The sequence below is a fragment of the Macaca thibetana genome, chromosome 14 (assembly GCF_024542745.1).
Source record: "Macaca thibetana thibetana isolate TM-01 chromosome 14, ASM2454274v1, whole genome shotgun sequence".
NCBI lineage: Eukaryota > Metazoa > Chordata > Mammalia > Primates > Cercopithecidae > Macaca > Macaca thibetana.
In genome coordinates, this window is record NC_065591.1 from 26,495,352 (window position 1) to 26,518,844 (window position 23,493).

At 34.0% G+C, this 23,493-nt stretch overlaps 1 long non-coding RNA gene across 1 annotated transcript; it reads left to right on the forward strand.

Annotated features, from left to right (window-relative positions):
* Nucleotides 1–347: 347 nt before the first annotated feature.
* LOC126934779 (uncharacterized) lies at nt 348–18,311 on the forward strand. Its single transcript, XR_007719114.1, has 4 exons — nt 348–510; nt 3,333–3,397; nt 9,513–9,606; nt 17,804–18,311. It is a non-coding gene; the product is annotated as an uncharacterized LOC126934779 (long non-coding RNA).
* Nucleotides 18,312–23,493: the final 5,182 nt, after the last annotated feature.

Genomic DNA, 23,493 nt, shown 5'->3' on the forward strand with positions numbered 1-23,493 from the left:
GGTAGAATTCATCACTTTTTTTTTTTGATATTGTTCAATAAGGAAATGTTTTATGTAGGAGGTAATGCTTTCAGAAATATATAATACTATAAAGTAATGTATTCGTAAAGAATATTAGAAATTTTTAAAGCATTGTCTTTAAGTACCTGTGACATCAAGACATCAAGTCAGAATCAGTGGAAGGAAAACAGATCAAATTATTACTGCTACACCTATAAAATTTGCAGTGTGTTAGAAATAGTCTGTTTTTTGAATAAGTTATCACGTATTGGAAGTGTGCAAGTAGAACCTACACAAATTGCGTTGACATGGAGAGTGGTAAGACATTAATTTTTTCTTGCAGCGGATGGGGAGGCAAGAAGTGGCGGGCCATAAGAAGCTATGTGAAGAAACATCAAAAGTAAAATATGACACAAATGATGAAAGAGCACAAACATTTTAGTTAGTTTGGCTAGAATATCTAATAAATATATGTCAACATATCATGAAAACAACATATTTGGAATTAATGTAAGTTTTGGTTGTTTTAAATCAATTGTCACTAATTAGAAAATTTATTTTATCTCAAACTTTCTTATTAAACTTAGCAACTGGCCGTGAAAAATCCCAGGCATAAAGATATATAATTTTTTAATTTTATAACTTGTTATAGAGTAAGTATACTCCTTTCCAAGTAATTCTTTAGGCAGCAGTCAAGCCGGAGTGAGTATTTCAAAAGGCACATCTTATCAGCAAAGTCTTAAACTTCAAATATTTTTATCTCTTCTCCTTATACTTAACACAAGGAGGATCTGGCTCTAGTTGATATAGTCCAATCTACTTTGGTAGCCACATCTTGAATCATTCTTCCTTAACTTTCTGTAAGTCAGACAAAATGGGTTTAAATTATGTTTTTCTTGAATGCTGTTACTGGGATACATTTTCTCTTCTCTTTTTCTTTTTAACTCCTATGGGGCTTATAATCCCAGTGACTCAGCATTCAGAGATGAGAGGATCACTGAAGGCCAGGAGTTCAAAACCAGCCTGGGCAACATACTGAGACCCTGTCTCTACAACAACAACAACAACAACAAAAAAATTAGGCCAGGCATGGTGGCTCACAACTGTAATCCCAGCACTTTGGGAGGACGAGACTTGAACTGGAGAGGCAGAGGTTGCAGTGAGCCAAGATCACACCACTGCACTCCAGCATGGGCGGCAGAGTGCGACTCTGTCTTTAAAAAAAAAAAAAAAAAAGTTAGCCAGGTACGGTTGTGCATGCTTGTAGTCCCAGCTACTGGGGGCAGTAAAGTGGGAGGATAGCTTGAGCCCAGGAACTTCAGCCTGCAGTCAGCAGTGATCATGCCAGTACACTTCGGACCGGACAACAGAGTGAGACCCTGTCTCAAAACGAATGAAACAAAAACATCCATTTTAATAAGCTTCAGAGCATCAAGACACGTTCATACATACCACTTATCATAGTTTCTATTTTTCAATTATTTTTATGGAATTAATATCTATATATTCCACTAAATTGAGGATCTATGAAGGTAATAGCCATCCTCTTATTTGCTCTATGTGATATTCCAGCACCTTAGTTGTGCCTAGTGTGAACTGAATGAATGAATGAATCATTGATTATAAAAATTAATGATGACAATGAAAAGAATGGATGTGAAGCATATTTATCATAGTGTCTTCTCTGATTTACCAATTCTCTACAATTGTCTGATAATACTAATGGTTTTCTATAGCTTCTCTCCAATAAATAATGTAGACACAAGTAAGAATTTGGAACTGCTGTCAGAAATTACATTATTATAATTATCATCAATATCATTTTCTTTATCACTATCATCATTCTGATCATTATTGTCAGAATTACAAACATACCTCTATTCCATAATTTTGCTGAATGGAACTTTAAAATACGTACACTTACAGAGTCAAGCATATTTTTCATGTACAAAGAGGATTAATGAAGAGATGATGGGGAAGAAAGCATAAATCTATAGAATTTATTCATGTTTTGAAGTATAATGTGAAAATTTAGCTTTGAAAGAAAGCAATAAAATTTCCATTTTGTAATTTATACCTAGTTCAAAACCCTCTGGGCCAGGACTAGGAACAGATGTTGTCAATGCAAATTGTATCACTTTCAGATTTAACATATTATCATCACAGAATGCTATTTTTTTCAGTCTGAACTTGTATCCTAGGTGTATGAAATATTATCTGTTCATAGAACTTTTTCCCAAATTGAATATAAATATACACCAGACCTACGATGAATGATTATAGACCTCATTTTCCTTCGCAAAAAAAAAAAAAAAAAAAAAAAAAGTATTTCTGTTTTGCAAAAAGCAGGAACTGTTCAAAATTTTACCTAAAATAGGCAAACTTGTGATTTATAATGTATATGTGTTTGTGTATAATATTAAATTACAGTAGATTAAGCAGAGTGGTGTGCATGCATTTTACTCAGCATTTGACTGATGATACTAAAAATATTTCTTAGATGAATGAATGAATGCACTCTGAGAGCATTAGTCTACTTCAGCAGTTTTTGTTGGCAATTAAGAGATTGTTCTCCCTAAAGACATTTATACTTAATGTATATTTAAAAAATAGCATGACACATTTTTTCAAATGAAAAGTGTTCTACGTATGTATACAATTACTGTTTTTATTGGCTTCCTAAATATGATTCTGCCCAGTATTTAATTGCTTCAGTCTTGTATTCAAAATATGAATGAAACATTCTAATTTGACATCCAGCTTTTCAAAATAACTAATAGGTAACTTGAAGTAAATCAACACCTCTCTAAGCTTTGAGTCATTTTCTACCAATATTAATTTTCTTAAAATTATGTATTTAAAAAAAATTAATGGACAGGTAAACATGGAGCTAAAATGTTCCCTTTGGATTTGCAGACAATTATTTTGACTTGCACCATGAGAAAATAGAACACCTTCACACATGAAAATGATTAAGTTTGAAACAATTGAAATTTATGAAGTGTACATTAAAAATAAATGCTCTTGTTCCTCAGAGAACAAAACATTTTGTCGGTTTCTGGAGTTTCTCTTTCTAAATTAAGGTTGCTACCATTTAACTGTCTCATTTATTCACTTACATATGGGATTCTCTGAGAAATCTAAGACTCACTGATGTCTTAACAAATACAGGTGGGTACATAATGGATGAGTGCACATGTTAGATCCTAATATAATTTCACTTGAAACTTATATTAGATTCAGTTAGTTTTGGATACCAAAAAATAAATCTTTTAATTCATGTCTCTTCATTTCCCCCATATATTTGCCCCTTGTATATATGACTGACATAGAAGATGAAGGTGAAAATTTACGATTTCAAGATATTCTTAGAAGATATCTGGTCTACTTTTTTGAGGTATAACATTTTTCTGAGGTTTGTAAAATACTGATAATTTATAAAACTATGTTAACTTGTTAAGTGAAAATTAAAGCCAGACTTTGACTTTCACTAGAAATAGCAATCTTTCATTATGTACAATAGTCTAGATCAATCTTTATAAACAGTAGAGGTGAGATTTAAATCTAATTTCCCAAATTATTTCCATTTATCATGCTGCTGCTATGCATGAAATGTGAATGAATGCAGTTGGTTATCAAGGCCGAAAACCTTCCTAACAGGAAGCCAGTATCAGAATGAATTTACCATTGATAATTTGTTTTGGTCACTCATAAATTAAAGCTCCTTCCATAATTTTGGAAATTCCCAGGCATGTGAAACAGAGTCCCACTCTCAAGCTAGAAGTTATAAAGCTGAATATTTTTCTTGCAAGCTCCCCTTGCACTTAAAATATATAAACACGACTTTGATTCAACCAATCAGATGCACCCAGTCCAGATTTGGACTTGTAAGATACATACAAGCAGAAAAAATGTGCATAACATTCTGGCAATAATGAGAGGGTCAGTAGTAATTACATTTATTTTTTCAGAGGCAGTGACGTAAGCGCATATTGAAAAGTGTCTCCTGACATTGATAGAAAATGTAGAAAAGCAAGCAAACAAAACAAACAAAACAACTATGACAAAAATCAATACCAGGAGAAACAAAATATTGTATAAAAATGAAATTGGCTGGGCGCGGTGGCTCACACCTGTAATCCCAGCACTTTTGGAGGCCGAGATGGGCAGATCACAAGGTCAGGAGATCGAGACCATCCTGACTAACACGGTGAAACCCCGTCTCTACTAAAAATACAAAAAAATTAGCCAGGCGTGGTGGCGGGCACCTGTAGTCCCAGCTACTCGGGAGGCTGAGGCAGGAGAATGGCAGTGAACCCGGAGGCGGAGCTTGCGGTGAGCTGAGATCGTGCCACTGCACTCCAGCCTGGATGACAGAGCGAGACTCCACCTCAAAAAAAAAAAAAAAAAAAATGAAATCGTGTTTATTGTTCATTGTATGGTATGGTTGTGAACAATAACTAGTCCTAAAAAATACATTCACCAAAAATAAGGATTTAAATAACAATTATGATGTCATCCTATTACAAGGATGAAGAAAGGAAGTGTTTATGAGAGGGAAGAATGGGCCAGGCAGGGTGGCTCATGCCTGTAATCCCAGCACTTTGGGAGGCCAAGGTGAGCGGATTACCTGAGGTGGGGAGTTTGAGACCGGCCTGACCAACACGGAGAAACCCTGTCTCTACTAAAAATACAAAATTAGCAGGGCATAGTGGCATATGCCTGTAATCCCAGCTACTCAGAAGTCTGAGGCAGGAGAACTACTTGAACCGGGAGACAGAGGTTGCAGTGAGCCGAGATTGAGCCATTGCACTCCAGCCTGGGCAACAAAGGGGATAATGTAAGAAAGATAGAGCTATATTTTATCTTCCAAATTTAGAAGTTGCTATATGGACTAGTCAGAGTTCTCCAGATAAACAGAATGATAGATATGTTTTAAGATTGGATTTACTGATTTTGGAGGCTTGGCAAATCCAAAATCTGCAGGTTAGGCCATCAGGCTGGAGACCTAGGGAAGAACTGCAATTCGAGTCCAAAGGCAATTCTTCTTGCTTGGTTGACTCAGTCTTTTTCTACTAAGGCCTTCAACTGACTGAATGAAGCCCTCCCATAACAGGAAAGGTAATACACTTTGTTGAAAGCCTACTGATTTAAATGCTAATCTCACCTAACACATACCTTCACAGAAACATTTAGAATAATGTTTAACCAAATAGTTTGATACCTTGTTCTAGCCAAGTTGATATATAAAATTAGCCGTCATGACATATAGTATCTAAATGTCAAAAATTAAAGAAATAGTGTGGGTAAATGGTGTTGGGGACGAGAAATAGAGGTATATAGGGTTGTGCTGCTTCCATTATAAGTCTGATATTTTTTACTGTTTAATGATTTAAATTATGTACAAAGGTTACTTGGATAAAAAATTTGTAAGGTGATATTTTAGTAAAATAGAAAAACTCATATGATCATTCTGAATATTTCAGATGTATATTTTTGTCTTGTCTTTCATTTCCTCCTAGGGCAATTAAGTAACAATGAAAGAGAACTTATCAAATAATCCATCTATTTAGGAAAATTGGAAACTAGTAAAAATGTGGCATCCACACATTTACAGACAGTCTTGGCTAATGAAAGCATCGATAAATAGTTCTAGGATTGTAAAAATGAATATATGCCTCTAAGTTTCCATTTTAATTAACAAATAATGCAGAAATATAAGTGGTATAATGTGATGTTTTAATGTATGCTTATATTGTGGAAAGATCAAATCAAGCTGATGAACATATCTATCACCTACCTACTTATCCCTTTTTTTATGGTAAGAACATTTAAAATCTACTCTTTTAGCAATTTAGAAAGTACAATACATTATAATTAACTGTAGTTCTTGTGCTGTGCACCATATCTCTGAAATTTACACATCTTGTCTAACTGAAACTTCATACTCTTTGGACATTTCCCCATTCAATAATAATTTTTGATTCCCCACCAAAGCTACATTCCAAATCTCTCCTGATTATTATAACCACATTTTTTTTTGCTTCAATTAGAGATGATGAAGGTTTGACTTTGTCCCCTGGACATGTCTAATTTTAAGAGTTATGGGATTTGCCCAAGTCATGATAAATATAGTCTTTGAATGTATCACATAGGATGAAATTTATTTATTTTGCCTAATAGTCTAATATTTTTATAGCACCATTCAAAGACATTTATGTAAAAGTTAAAATACGGATTCATTAGACAGCTAGATAATAGATAAATAGAACATAGATAGATAGAATTTTATTCTAGAGCCTTAACTGCCTTCTCTAAAATCCTCTCTACTACATAATTTCTATATAGCTCTAAAATGATTTATTAAAAATCCATGAGTTTCTCTTAGTCCTGCCATTTGCCTGAAATTGCCCCTAATTTACCTTACTTTACGTCATCTTCCTCAAACAGTGAATAAAGATTCCTTCAAGTCTCATTTCTTCCTCTTTTCTCAATATTCTTTAAAATGGAAGTCACTACTTCCTTTGATGTATGAGTTTATCTCAGGAAATTAATATATTTTCCATTATTAAGTTTAGCTCTGTGTTTTGAAAATAAATGTTCCTAGCTTTATGTGTTATTTATTGCACCATTTTGTACATTGCACGTGAATTTTAAAATTTACTTTATACAAAGTAACTACTTCATAACAGAATATTGATTGTTAATCAGGGAGTAGTTTTTAATCATCTATTTTGAGACATGCGTATTTAAGTCACATATAGTCATTTTTGTACATGTTTTTCAGTTACTTTTTAATATCAGTTTGGGATTTTTTTAAGTTAATGTGTAATATATAATAATAATTTTTTCATTTAAGGTAAAAAATGCCCCAGGTTAGCAATTTTGCACAGAATTATTGATTTAATGTAATAAATTTACATATAATTTAAATGTCCTTTGTACAAGTCAGCAACAGCTTCTTTTACAATGTGATATTCAATCGGATGTCCATAAAAGTCTGTGGTATCTAGAAGTAAAGTTAATGTAAAACATGCAAGATCCTTATAGAGAAAATCATGTTAAACATTTTAATGATAAAAATGAAAAACTGAACAAGTTAGGTCCATGTTCATAAATGGGAAAATTAATGCAATAAAATGTATTTTCCCAAATATACCTTTAAACTCAGTGTATCCCAATCCATCTTCAAAATAATTTTTTTTCTGAAACATGACAATGTCACTCTAAAACATCATGGAAACATAAAAGGTCTAGGAAATAAAAATAGCTTTGAAATAAGATTGCTGTACTTATTTAGTAAAATCATATTGATTTTATTTTAAATCTATAATAATCAAGCCAACATAATATTGGTGTGAAAATAGAAAAATAAACCATATGGATGGAAAGTTCAGGAACAAACCCACCATACTGAAATTAGATATACAACAGAGTAGTAGTATTACAAATTCACAGGTGCAGTTGAACTATTGAACAAACGGCACTCTAAAAAACAGGCTTATATATTATATATTTATATATGTGTGTATTTACTGTTTACTATATGTATGCACTGTGTGTGTGCGTGTATATATATATATGGCACAATCCACATATAAAAGAATAATCTAGGGAATTACATGCCTAAATAAAAGGTAAATATACTTTAAAATGTATAGATACATATATATCTTTTTGTAAAGAACATGTAGTGGAGATGTATATACAGAAGCAAGAACTATTAAAAATACTATTACATTAAAGTTAGAAATCATCTTTCTAATGTAAACATTTCATAAATATACATATACATAAGTCTTATAAATATATAATAAAAAGATAAACAACTCACCTAAAATAGACAAAGAATATGATTATGTATTCACAAACAAAGTAAACCAAGTAGAGAATAAAAATTTTTTAAAAATGTTTGACCACACTAATAATCACAGGGAGAAAAATTAAGAACATATGCAATATTACTTCGCATCTATTATTTCAGAACAAATTAAAAGTCTGGAAACATAAAATGTTGACAAGGAAGTAAATTGATAAATCCTCACATTTTAGATATCCTTGCCAGATACTGCTATGAATGCTGTTCATGTATCATTTTATTTAATTCTTTCAAAAAATTATGATCTCGTACTATTTTTTTACACATTCTAGAAATAAGGTAAATGAAGCAATAATAACCTCCAGGTCAAACAGCTGATTAAGTATTAGAAGCTTAATAAAGTCTAGGCCATCTCACTCCAGCACCCATCTGCTCAACCACTGTGCTGCTCTGGCTGTTTTACAGAAATCACACCAAAAAAGCTCCATTCACATTTAATTGGCCATTCATAAATAAAGAACAGACTAAGAAATGTCATCTCTGAATGATCACACTTCCACAAGGATTAAAAGTTAGAGTATTATACTGACAGATGGAGGATGGTTATTAGATAGCAAATGTGTATATCCTATGTCTCTTCCATTTCAAGGTATAGAACCTTGGGGAAACTTCCGCAGCATAGAAGACAGGAAAACCTGTGCATCATACTGTTTGCACTAGGAAGTAATTTGGGACTAGTCAGCATGCATCAGTAGGATGTACATATTATTATTGTTGTATAGCCATGGTTAAAAAATGAGTGAAGCAGACATACATCTATCATCAGGGAAATCATAATAATATTGAGAAACAAAATAAAAATTCAGAGTAATGCATTCAATTTGTTATAACTTATTTAAAGTTTATGAACATACCAAACACGGCAGGTGCATATGCCTTAAAATTGGAAAGGTCTGCATAACAATTATACATATCAATGACAGTGTGCAAGAAATGATGGGAAAATGAACATTCTAAGCAAGAATTTAACAATATTTTTCATGTTTTATTTCTTTAAAATGGTGGCAGCACATATGTCAAAGTATTAGATTGTGTTAGATTTGAGTAGGTTGTTCATAAAGTGTTTACGTTAATCACTTTAATATTCTATATTTTAGAAATATTGATTAGAAAGTATAATCTAGTCCACCAAAAAATGAAAATAATAATAAATAACATGCAGAGTGAACATTTTGATTCAGTTTGGTTGCTCACAACTGAGCTTCGATTTACATTTGCGAAGTTCCTTTTCACATGAATCCTACTGAAGGGAAAGACCATCGCTCTTTAGGTCCACTGAAAACTGTACTCTCTTCTTTCCAGTTTCCCTACAACTAGGGCAAAATTATGAGGCCTATGATAGACTTTGACTCTGGGCATGATGACTCAAGAGAAAGAAAGGGTGAGAACCTGTCTTTTCCTTATTGTGAGGATAGTAACCACGACTGCCAAGTCGCATCCTAAAGCAGAGGTAGAGACAGAACCAAGCTCCAGCCTGCTGGCAGGAGCAGCTGTTTCCTCTGTAGGCTAGGTGTCAACAGTAGTTTGGGGACTTGTTGCTGAAAACTTTGCCTTGAGCCTAATTGTCAAACCATCTTACACTTTTCAAAACAACCCAGTATCTGTTTAATCTTTTTTTCTGTTTGTATATCAGAGTCAACTTTTGTTGGGAAGAAAGCAAGTGGAAATATGGTTGCTGCCTAAGAAGTAATAATAGGAGATACAAGAAACAGCTTGAAATGGAATAGGTATGTAAAACACTAGTGGAGCAGAAACACAGTCGAAAATAACATGCAAAAACAAACATAGTAAGCAACTATAAAGAATGCATTTTGGGGCTCATATGTGTACTTTTACAGGTGTAGTGCAGTATATAATGAAGCAAAGCCAGGATTTTGAAACATATGAGGGGACTTTAAAAAGTTCGTGGAAAAATGGAACTGAAAGATAAAAGTAAAAAAGTACAAACTATTTCTCAACATAAGGTCCTTCAAGATCAATACACTTTTGCAAATGACACCAGCCATTTAGTTAACCGATGAAGAGCTAAAAGTCCTGGGAATTCAACTATGTCCATGCAGTCTTCTTTACATTATTAACTGAAGAAAAGTGGGTGCCCTTTACAGAATTTTTTTAAGATAAGGGAACAAAAAGAAGTCAGCAGGAGCCAATTCAGGATGGTAAGGTGTATGCTTACCACTTTATCATTAAAACTCTCATAAAATTGCTATGGTTTGATGATAGGAATGAGCAGAATCATTATCCTCAAGGAGAAAGACTCTGATGAAGCTTTTCCAGGCATCATTTTCTTAAAACGAGTTACCCGTTTGTAAACTACTGACTTCTTTGGGTTGGGGAAGGGGGGCATTGTCCCCATAAATCTTTCTCTCCTTTTATTCACACACAAAATCACTATTTTATTAATCCTAATTAGGTATTTTTAATTTCGGGTATCCATTACATCAAGCATTTATTATTTCTTTTTGAATAGAACATTTCAAAGCATCAATAGTTTCACCATTCTTTCACCCAAGCTTCACCATAAATTTAATTTTTGTTCCTGCTTCAATTTTAGTAGAATGTATGTTTCTCTGATGGGGTTGTTTTCAGACTGATGTCTTAACCTTCTTAGGTTAAGAAGATGTTTTTAGATTTTAACTAGATTTTTTTCAGATATGATACAACTTAGTATGAGTTTGTTTTGGCTCAAAAGATTTTTTGAAATCCATGCAGTTTTTTTCAAAACTTTTTCATGACCTTTTTCACGAACTTTTTGAACACCCCTTGTATAGTCTTCAAATCTTTCTAAAGTCAAGAGGAGACACACATACTTTACACACATAGCCAATACAGTATTGTAAACACTATAACTCTTATTCATGAATGGCATAATTACAAATTAAAATCTGTATGGGATTTACACAAATGTTTTCAAGTGCACTATTTATTCCCTCCACATTCAAGAGAATATTCCAGTGCATAGTGGAGAGTGTGTGTGTGTGTGTGCGCGCACATTTTCCCTATTGCCTCACAATGCATCGGGTTATTGTCACTATTTGACGAAGACCCTGTTTAGTTCTAGATTGATTTTAAACAGCTAAAAATATTTGCAAAAAGAATTGCAATTTCTTGCTTCGTGTCCACATACATTCTGTAAAATTTTCACTTGATTAAGGCAGCCCTCTTTATAACAGTTTCTATTAGTCTTAGAGTAATTGAAAGCATTTTGTGTTTGTCATATCTCTTTATGTGTTTGTAATTTCTTTTATTTCCAGTTATTATTAGGTGAGAAAATAAATGATTAAAAAAAACTATGAAAAATCTTCTACTAGCGTGATTTTGGGTGAGATACTAAATCTATCTGAATTTCAGATTTATGAACTCTAAAGGGTTCATGACAGTAACTAAAATGTTTCTCCCAATATCAACATTCTGGTTCTAAGTTTACAGATTGATTTTTTTTTGGGGGGGCAAGATGGTACCAAAAGAAACATTTTCTATCACTTTAAACCTTATGAAATTTCCCATTTCTGAGATTTAAGAGAATCATTCAAGAAGAACTAAAAAGTAATACAATTAGGGACATACTATAATTTATTATGGAATAACTTGACAACCCAGAATTGACATTTTGTAACTGTTACTCTCTCCCAATATTATTTTTTCTCATAAATATGCTTAGGAAATATTTTGTGAATATAATTTAAAAAGACATATGGAGAGAATTACTCATTTGTGTGCTATTCTATATGTGGATGTTTTGTTGGCAACTCAGGCTTAATTTAATTCTACTAGGTGTCTACTTTACAGAACTGTAAAATAACATCTTTACCAGGAAGTTTCAATCAACAGCTCTATTTAGCCTTTTGTAATATAAAAACACTACATTCAATACTGACAGAAACTGTACAATCATATTATAGTCTACTTTCCCATCTGTTGCTGGATATAAAATGAGTTTAAGTTTCTGTTATATGAGAAGAGTAAGCTAAGTTTTATTAAGCACCTGCAATTTTCCAGGGTATTTCCAGGGACTATTATTTTATTTTTCCTCTTTGACATATCTATGTGTTGCATATTATGACTGTTTTAAAGATGAGAAAACTGAGGTTCTGAGTGAAGCATCAAGTGGAGTTTGAAATAGATTTGCAAGATGACTTATACACTGTTATTTAATCTTAATAACAATCCTTTTTAGTTAGAGATCGCCCTTTCCCTGTTAGATATTGATACACTGATATTTATAGAGGTTAAGTAATTTGCTTTACCAAACTTGCAAATGGCAGGACAGTGGAAAGCTAATTCTGTTCATAGCTGAAGACTTGCCCATTTTTAGTGTACTATGATTTAGAATTATTAACCTTATTTCCTTCCTTCATGCATATCTATTTTTTATAAGACTGGTGAATAGGAGAGGTGAGCTTGCTCCATTACAGACATGTGTGTTCATATGTATGTGTACATGTATTAAAGTGTTAAAATAATTGGAGGAATTTCACTGTATGAGGTATAAGTCTCCTGCAATCAAAGACCATAAACTATATACAGGGAAAGTATTCAAGCACTCATACAAAATAGAGAGTGTGACAGTGTCACAAATGAGAAACTTAGAAAACATATGATTTACCATAACTCTGCACAAACTATATGACTATCAGAATCTATAGACTGTCAGAACCTAAGTATTTAGATTGATTCATTCTAGATACACATCTAAGGTAGCTAGAGACTAGTCAATCTTCTTCACTGAATCAGAGAGTATTTAAACTCATATTAGAAGTCACAGAATTAATTATGTGAGTCTGGGATCAGTGAGAGATTAAAATTGAGAAGAAAGAAAACTGTCAGAATCTGTGTCTTGAAAAATCCAGGAGAGACAGGTAAAGAACAGAAACCAATATCACACCCTCACACCCTAGGAGATTCAGAATCAAGCATGCCAAATTCATGCTTCACAGTGAGAAGGGTGGTAGATCAGAAGTTAAGATCAAATTGTTAGTTTTCCTAATTACTAGAGACGTTGAGTTATATAAGAAAGCTAGGAGTCATTGAGATTTTTTTTTTTTTAATTTAGTGGTGTCATCTTTAAGGAGAAATTTTCAGAATTTTATCGAAATTAGTTTGTTTTTTAAATTATATGTATATTTATTTATTTATTTATTTACTAGTTTTCATTCAGTAATTTCAGAATTCCAGAGGAGGAAATCATGGCAGTGGGCATATGATCATCTCAGAGAAAAAGAAACATATTAATGTTCTCTTCTTTCTTCTGGAGCTATATAATAGGAAGCAACTATTTTCCAGGAAATGGAGGTGGCATATGTGTAGATAGGTTCCTTTCCTGGTACCTCACAGATAGAGCTAAGTAGAGTTTAAAACCCATTTGCATAGCCTGAGTATGCAGCCTAAAGTGTGTGTGGGTGTACTCTTGTAAGAATTATTATAAAACCATTCAAATTAAATCCTTTAAGAAAACATATTATTTTCAATTATTTTTTAGCCCCTTCCTTATTATTTATCTCTGTCTCTATATCTATCAGTCTCTCTATATATAAGTATATAGAGATTGAAAGTTGAATGACTCAGTTTTCCTATAGAGTAATATAAATACAGTCACACATTTCTTAACAATTGAGATATATTCTGAGAAATGCATCATTAGGCAATTTTATGGTTATGCAAATGTCATTGGTTGTGCATACAAACTTAGGTGGTAGAGCTTACTAAAAATGCAGGCTATACGGTATAGCCTATTACTCTTAGGCTACAAATGTGTGCAGCATATTACTGCACTTAATATTGTATGCAATTATAACACAATTGTATTAGTGTATCTAAATATTTCTAAATAAGAAAAGGCACAGTAAAAATATGGTATTATAATCTTATGTGACCACTGATGTATATGCAGTCCATGATTGACCAAAACATTGTTATGCATGGCATGTCTATATTTGGGTAAGCAATTTCTAGTGTGGACTATAAAACATTGTCTTCAATAGAATTACAGAAAGCCCAAGAACTTAGTGAGTCAGTATCAGGAAATCAATAATTCATTGATGAAATAAAAGTGAAACATTAAAATTCCAGAAAAATTGAATGCTGGATGAAAATTAGGTTCTATTTTCAAAATTTTTTACTTAAAGAGGCTACACATGAATATTATTATATTGTAATTGAATCAATGTATAGAGTTTCAACATTTTTGGACTAAGCTTTCTTCTGTAACAATGAATACACAAATGTTGTGGTTGGCTATAATCATTGAAATTTAAATGTCTTCATTTAAATGCATTTCTGTTGTCAAAAAAATCTTGGAAAGAACTCTGTTGTCTAAGCAATCATTCACAAAGTTTTGTGTGAACATTTTAGTTGAGATATTCTGAAGTATTCAGAAATATACATGATATAAGCCAAATCTGTTAAAACTGAAATAAATAAATGTGTGTATGTGTATATATGAAAATAACACACATATGTACATTTAAGTATACACACACATATATTCTCATATATATAATTTCAGAAATTGCATAGATTTCAAAGTGAAAGTCTATTATACAATGACATATTTTACAAAGTGAGGTTATTTTGAAAATAAATGATGCTGGGAAATGTAAGAGAATTTTAAAAGTGGGCAAAGAGCACAAATAGACATTTTTTGAAAGATATACAAATGGAAAAGCATATGATCTGTATCTACCCAAAGGAAGATACATTATGTGAAAAGATATCTGCACTCATATGTTTATCACAGCATTATTCACAATAGCAAAGGTATGTGATCACTCTAAATGTACATCAATGAATGATTGAGTAAAAAAATGTAATGCATATATATATCACATTTCTATATGCATTTCACATATTATATCTATATATTTCTCCTTACACATATGTTGTTATATTATTATCCCGAAGTTTTTAACCATTTATAGTTTCATCAATAGGATATAACATCACCCATGTCCCAATCCATATTATTGCTAAAAGTGAATAAGACTGTGTAAAAAAAAATAGCTTTCACTATCTTATTTAAAAAAAATACCTATCCTAGGGATTTGATTGGCATTTTCTTGATTATTGGTGATGCTGGAAGTGTTTTCGTTTTCTTCTTTGTTTTTCGTATATTTTCTTTTATAATGCACTGATTTATGTTCGCCTGTTTACCTATTGAAGTTTTCAGCTCATTTTTAATAAAAGAGCTATATATATATATACACACACACACATAGACATATATTATAAAAGAGCCATATATGCACATATATTGCTCTTTTATATATATATATAGCTATATATGTATATAGCTCTTATATGTAAATACATATAGCTATATATGTATATAGCTCTTATTTTAAAAACGAGTTGAAAACTTCAACAGGTAAACAGGCAAACATAAGTCAGTGCATTGTAAAAGGAAATATACAAAAAACAAAGAAGCCATATATGTATATATGTGTATATATATACACATACAGCTCTTTTGTTAAAACCTGTATATACATATATACAGCTCTTTTATGTATATACATATGTACAGTTCTTTTATAATAAAGCTATATATATGAGTACAGAATATATATATATATACACACTATATATAAACACACACAACAGAATAGTACTCAGCCATTAAAAAAAAAGAATAAAATGATGTGATTTGTAGCAACATGGATGGAACTGGATACCGTTATCTTAAACAAAAACACTCAGAAATAAAGTTCAATACCTCATGCTCTCACTTGTAAGTAGAAGCTACATAATGTGTGCCCATAGACAGAGAGTGTGGAGTAATAGATACTGGAGACTGAGAAAGAGGCTGGGGGAGAGGGAGGTGAGTTATGACAGATGACTTAATGGGTACGTTATTTGGGTGATGGTTACACTAAAAGACCAGGCTTCATCACTACACAGTATATCCATAACAAAACTGTACTTGTAGTCCTTAAGTTTATACTTTAAAAAACATAGGCAACCTTAAAAACTATCTTTTTTGGAATTTATGAAACGTAGTACCTGTATCACTTTCTCTCAAGCGATACAACTTATACATCATGCTCATCGTGATTGTTGAATATCTGGCAGTGTTTCTAAGGACTCATTGCTCATTAACAACAACCACAGAAATAATTAATTTGTCATATTAATAAAAGGGAGAAAGTGAAAGAAGAGGTAGATTTGATAGGTGCTATTTGAAAATTTAGGTCCATTTTGTATTTAAAATAATTGAGGTTCAGATAGTAAAATAAATGTTGGCGTAACTGCCAATTAGCAACAGAAGCATTTTTAACACCAGGCTTGCCTGACATGAATTGCTACATTTTATTTTCCCATTTATTATATTATCTTCCACTTTTAAACCTAACATGACATAGACTTTTTTAAAGTTTTATTTCAAAATGGTAAATATTCTTTCCAGAACAAAAGTAAAATAACCAATTCCAATAGAAACTAAGCAAATATTATCCGCGCGTCTATGATTTATATACATTTTCAAATATGAAGTTTCTATGTATACATTTATTTAATTTTACTAAATTGGAATCTGTCTATATGTACCCCTTTATAACATACTTCCTCCCTTTCGTGAGCATTTTTACATACCAATAATATTTTCACACAATTATTATTTTGATGGATTCATAAAATGATTAATTTATAGTCATATCTCACATTATCACATTTTGGACTTCTTATGCAACAGTGGTCTCATAACATTACAATGACATGTTTGAGAAATATTTCTGTGATATTCTACAATTAGCAACTTTAAAAATCTCTTTCATTTGATGCTGATGCACTAAAATATTCATCTTGATCAAAAATTCACTATATTGAAATATCTCTTGTGATATTTAGGGGAATAATTTAATCTAATATCACCCTAATCATTATACATGCTTTAGCAACATTTTGTAAATCAGACCACTAATAAGTTACATTCTTGTCTGTTTTGGAAATTGCTTCTCTTTGCTTTTGACCAAACTTGTCTAGAACGTGCTTTCATTTGTAATGCTAACTACTTCTAGTGTTTGTCTTTTTAGGTCTTTGCAAGAAAGAAAAAAAAAAGAAAGATATGTTTTTGATTTATAAATTCATTGAGTTTATTTTTCTTTTCTTTTTTCCCTACCCCTGCCTTTTCCTTCTCCTGTCCCTCTTCCCTTCCCCTTTATCCTCCTCCTCTTTCTTCCTCTCTCTCTCTCTTATTTTTTTTATTTATGGGAAAATATAGGTAGTAATTCATAGCATAGTCACTAGTGTCAGCCAGCCTGGTGTTGGATCTTACATTTTCTGTGTCTTCCTGTGTTTGCTTCAATATAATTACTATTTTTAAACCTATAAATCAGGATATTAATAGTATTTGCTTCAGAAAGGACCCAAGATTACATGTTCACTGAGTTTAAAAGAGCTCTGCCAGTATGTGCACAGCATGCATTACATTTTATTAATAATAAAGCAATTAACATTAGATTTATTTTGTTTTTGTTTTTATAACTTGGATTTCATCTCCCATTTCAGAAAGGTCCAAGACTGATTACTTAATGATTTGTGTACACAGTGAAAATACACAAGAATATTTTGATAGCAAGGTTACTTAACATAAACAATATAAAAATAAGATAAATATAATAGTACATGAACATATAACCAGCCTTGACTACTGAGAATACTACCTAACAAATATTCTATTATTTTTTATTATGATATTTTATTATGACAAAACAAATTCCTGTTGAATATATAAATATAAAAATTTAAACATAAAAGAGCTAGAAAATATAGAAAGAGAAATATTTTTTAGGACACATAGTGAGAACACACACATATTTTAGATCTCAGAATTTGAAATATTATTTAAAAACAACTGGTAAAACAATGTTTCTGTTTTACCATTGCCTTTAGGCAACCGAATTGCTACATTTTATTTTCTCTTAAACCCAGGAAAAGTCTCTGTGGTAGAGCAATTTGAATGAAAAGAAGAATAAACAGGTGTCCAACGATAAGATTTCCAAGATAGGAAGAAAGAGAGGGTTCAGAAAGAAGGTGAGTAAATGAAATGTTGGTATACTTTATGCTCAGGATAACAACTAGTTGGGTTTATTCTATTTTTTGCATTTGCTTCTTATCTATCATTTTAATTTACAAAACTCTTGTGGTACCAAGTCTGCTTTCCAAGGCATACACACACTAGTGAAATGGAATGACCAGTTTATGTAACTTCCTTTCCATTCTATGACATAAGTACCAACCAAATGTTTTCCCAGGGTGTTGAAAAAGTGCAAACAATTTTCTAAAGATTTGCACTTTGCTTCATCCGAGGTGGTGAAAAATACAAAACCTATTTGCAGAAGGATTGAGAATATCTGAGCTTTTTGGATATTTTCTTTTCTGAGACTTGTTTTAAATTCAGGTCAGAAAAGCTAGTGTAATATTGGAATTGAAAAGAGCAACAGTGTTTTGACACTGTATATCTTGGCATAAACCTTGCATCATTCACAGTATGAGATGTCATGAAACTCAATTCAGCATAACATAAAATCAAATGGGTTAAAGGAGTTCAAATAGCAGACATCCAGGTGTCTTCGCGGTCCAGCATCTAGTAATAGGAGGAGGTTGAGACAGAATAATATCATACCATTTATTATTCAGCATTTAATGTGTACCCGCTATGTGCCAAGGGCTGTGTCAGGACATGAAAATTAATTTTAAAAACTCTTACTTTTGAAAGGGGAATGATCTGAAAACTAGCATTTATTGAAAACTCAAACATTGAAATCTACATTTTGCATGTATCTCTGTTTAATCTTTACATTAACTTTGTGAATATAATATTATTATTTTAAAGATGTGGAAAGAAGATGCAAAAATGTTGATTACATTATCTAGGGTATTTAACCAACCATTGGCTGATATATATTTCAAACAAGCCTGCCTTAATCACAAAATGTTTATGCTTTTAGTTATATATAACGTATCTCACTAATCACTGAAGGGGACAATTCATCCATGTAAGAAATTAACTCAACCCAGGTGAGAGGGCTCATTCCTGTAATCTCAGCTACTCAGGAGCCTGAAGCAGGAGGATAATTTCAGGGAAGGAATTGAGACCAGCGTGGGTAACATAGCAAGATATAAAAAAACAAAACATCCCAGCACTTTGGGAGACTGAGGCGGGCGGATCACGAGGTCAGGAGATCAAGACCATCCTGGCTAACAGTGAAACCCAGTCTCTACTAAAAATACAACAAATTAGCCGGGTGTGGTGGCGGGCGCCTGTAGTCCCAGCTACTCGGGAGGCTGAGGTAGGAGAATGGCGTGAACCTGGGAGGCAGAGCTTGCAGTGAGCCGAGATCATGCCACTGCACTCCAGCCTGGGCGACACAGCAAGACTCCGTCTCAAAAAAAAAAAAAAAAAAAAAATTTTTTAAATGTTAACTAGGTGCGATGGCATGTTCCTGCAGTCCCAGCTACTCAGGAGCATGAGGCAGGAAGCTCCCTTGAGTCCCAAAGTTCAAGGGTGCAGTGAGCTATGATTGCACCACTGCATTCCAGCCTAGGTGACGGAGAAAGATACCCTCTCAAAAAAAATTAGTTTATTGTCAGATATACTTTTGCATAACTGTATGCAAATTGTGTAGCTGTAAAAATAAGGCTATGATGTAATTTTGCCCTGAAACTGTTTTGTTTGTTGCTGTTTTTGGTTTTATTTTTGCTTGGTATTGGTGATGTATGGAATAATGTGTTCACTGGTCTTAGAAGTATATACCTTTGCCAGATGGAGAAGAGTTGAGCAGTGTATTCTAGGAATAGGGAACAATATGTCTAAAACATGACATACTCAAGGAATTACAACAAAGTTTTGTTTATAAAGAGGAGAGGAAAAAAAAGAATGATACAAGGAATATAAATGGGGTGGGCTCTGTATGTATGCATTTTTAGAATATATAATGTTTTTCTATAGAAAATAAAGAAGCCAAGATATGAATATATTATGTGGGGAGCATGCATGTCTGCAATTTATTAATATTTATTTTTAATAAGCATTTATTTGAATGTGTATTGTGTGTGTACTATAATGATTTACATTGATTTACAAAGATGCCAGCCTCCATTTGACAGTAGATCTCAAGGGACCCAATCTAAGCTCCAGTCCCTCTTGTAGTTGGGGAACCACCTTTATTTTTCAGGGGCCTGCTGGGTCTCCTTCCCACAGCAGATCATTTCCACACAGCCACAGTACCATTCTTGGGTTTTCTCCAAGTCCATCTCGGCCAAAAAGCCGGGTCAATCATGAAGTAAGTCTTCATGATACAGTAATCTTGGCTTAGAGCATTCTTTAGTGCTGAGATGGCTACAGCGGTTAGAGGATCAGGAAGTGAAACAGTTAGTCTACTTAGAATTCCTAGTAAACCTTCTGAAGACAGGTACCAAAAAAAAAAAAAAAACCATACTGAAAGGTAAGATTAAGATGGCAGATAGGGCCGGCCGCGGTGGCTCACGCCTGTAATCCCAGCATTTTGGGAGGCCGAGGCGGGCGGATCACGAGGTCAGGAGATCGAGACCATCCTGACAAACATGGGAAACCCCGTCTCTACTAAAAATAGAAAAAATTAGCCAGGCACGGTGGCGGGCACCTATAGTCTCAGCTACTCGGGAGGCTGAGGCAGGAGAATGGCCTGAACCCGGGAGGCGGAGCTTTCAGTGAGCCGAGATCCTGCCACTGCACTCCAGCCTGGGTGACAGAGCCAGATTCCATCAAAAAAAGAAAAAAAGAAAAAAAAAGAAGAAGGCAGATAGGAGGCAAGACTAGCTTGCAGCTCCCACTCAGACAGAGCAGGGTGGAGAGTAACACTGAACTTTAGCTCCCATAACTACCACAGGAACATACCAGGAAAGCTGAAAGAATCCACAGACCCTTTGAAGGAACTGGATCTCCGCTGCAGGTTCCCTGAAATGCTGAAATACTGTGACTCCGCTTGCTTTCTCAGCGGAGAGGCTGGTGGTCTGGGGCAATTTCTCAGCCCTGGCCACCAGCTGCCTGGAAATAGACTTGGTGCTGTTCGGAGGTAACAGCCGGAATGAGATTGGCCTTAAAGACTGCCGGCTGTGTGGGAGTAGGGGTTGAGGCCTGTGACTGAGGGCTTTCCCCCACTTCCCTGGTGACATTGACTCAGCCATAATCCTCCTGGGAACATAACTGCATTGGTCTAGAAACCATACCTCCATCCTCTACAGCAACTGCCGCCATCCCCACCCAAGGGAAGTGTGAGCTCAGACACTTCTATCCCTGCCCCCACCTGGTGGTCTTTCTCTACCCACCCTGGTTGCAAAGACAAAGAGCAGAATCGCTTGGAGGCTATATGGCCCTTCCCACCGCCTGAGGCCTCTGAATACTTAACCAGGCAATCATAGGGCAAGTGTGCATCCTTCCTATGGAACCACAGCTGATGTACTCTTGAAAGTGCCACTTCCTAGCTGGAGACCAACCAACACAAAACAAATGCACCAAACAAAAGTACAACCCAGGACCCTCATAGAGTCCACTTCACTACCCTGCTACCTTCACTGGAGTAGATGCTGGTACCCATGGCTGAAATACATGAAGATGGATCACATCACAGGACGCTTTGCAGACACTCCCCAGTACCAGCCCAGAGCCTGGTAGCTCCTCTGGGTGGCTGGACCTAAACGAGCAAAAACAATCATTGCAGTTCAGCTTTCAGGAAGCGCCATCCCTAGGGGAAGGGGGAGGGCATCACATCAAGGGAGCACCCTGTGGGAGAAAAGAATCTGAGCAGCATCCATTGAGTCCCAGATCTTCTCTCTGACACGATCCACCCAAATGAGACAGAATCAGATAAAGAATTCTGGTAATGTGACAAAACAAGGTTCTTTAACATCTTCAAAAAATCACACCAGCTCACTAGAAAATGGATCCAAACCAAGATGAACTCTTCAAATTGCCAGAGCAAGAATTCAGAAGGTTATTAAGCTAATCAAGAAGACACCAGAGAAAGGTGAAGTCCAACTTAAAGAAATCAAAAACATGATACAAGTCATGAGAGGAAAGGTCTTCAGTGAAATAGACAGCATAAAAAACAATCACAACTTCTGGAAATCAAGAACACACTTATAGAAACGCAAAATGCAGGCTGAGTGCAGTGGCTCACGCCTGTAATCCCAGCATTTTGGGAGGCCAAGGCAGGCAGATCAGAAGGTCAGGAGTTCAAGACCAGCCTGCCCAGCATGGTGAAATCCCATCTGTACTAAAAATACAAAAATTAGCCAGGTGCGGTGGTGGGCACCTGTAATCCCAGCTACTCAGGAGGCTGAGGCAGGAGAATTGCTTGAAACCGGAAGGCGGAGGTTGCAGTGAGCTGAGATCATGCCACTGCACTCCAGCCTGGGCAACAAGAGTGAAACTTCATCTAAAAAAAAAAAAAAAAAAAAAAAAAAAAAATTCCAAAATGCTCTAGAAAGTAACAGAAATGGAATCAACCAAGCAGAAGAAAGAACTTCAGAGCTCAAAGACAAATCTTTTCAATTGATCCAATCCATAAAACACAAAATAAAATAAATATATAAATAAATAAACAAAGCCTCCAAGAATTTTGGGACTATGTTAAACATCCAAACCTAGGAATAATTGGTGTTCCTGAGGAAGAAGATACATCGAAAAGTTTGGAAAACATATTTGAGAGAATAATTGAAGAAAACTTCCCTAGCCTTACTAGAGATCTAATCATCCAAATACAGGAGGCTTAAAGAATACCTGGGAAATTGTTGCAAAAAGGTTATCACCTAGGCATATAGTCATGAAGTTATCTAAATTCAAGACAAAGGAAAGAATCCTGAGAGCCATGAGGCAAAAGCATCAGTTAATGTACAAAGGAAAACCTAAAACCAACCCAGAAAAAGCAGAAACCCTACAATCTGGAAGGGACTGGGGTCCTATTTTTAGCATCTTTAAACAAAACAATTATCAGTCAAGAATTTTGTATCCAGCTAAACTAAGATTCACAAATGAAAGAAAGATACATTTTTTTTCAGACAAACAAATGCTAAGAGAAATGAACCACTACCAAGCTAGCACTACAAGAACTGCTAAAAGGAGCTCTAAATCTTGAAGCAAATCCTCAAAATACACCAAGATAGAACCTCCTTAAACCATAAGTCTCACAGGACCTATATAACAATAACACAATGAAACAAACAAAACAAAACAAGATATTCAGTCAACAAATAGTATGATAAATAGAATAGTATCTCACATCTCAATACTAATGTTGAATGTAAATGACCTAAATTCTCTACTTAAATAGAATGACAGATGAGATAAGAATTTACCAACCAGTTTCTGCTATCTTCAGGAGACTCACCTTACATATAAGAATTCATATAAACTTCAGCTAAAGGGGTGGAAAAATATATTCCATGCAAATGGACACCAAAAGCAAGCAGGAGTAGCTATTCTTATATCAGACAAAACAAACTTTAAAGCAACAGCCGTTAAAAAGAACAGGGACATTATATGATGATGAAAGGACTAGTCCAACGGGAAAATATAACAATCCTAAATATATATGCACCTAACACCAGAACTCCCAAATTTATAAAACAATTGCTACTAG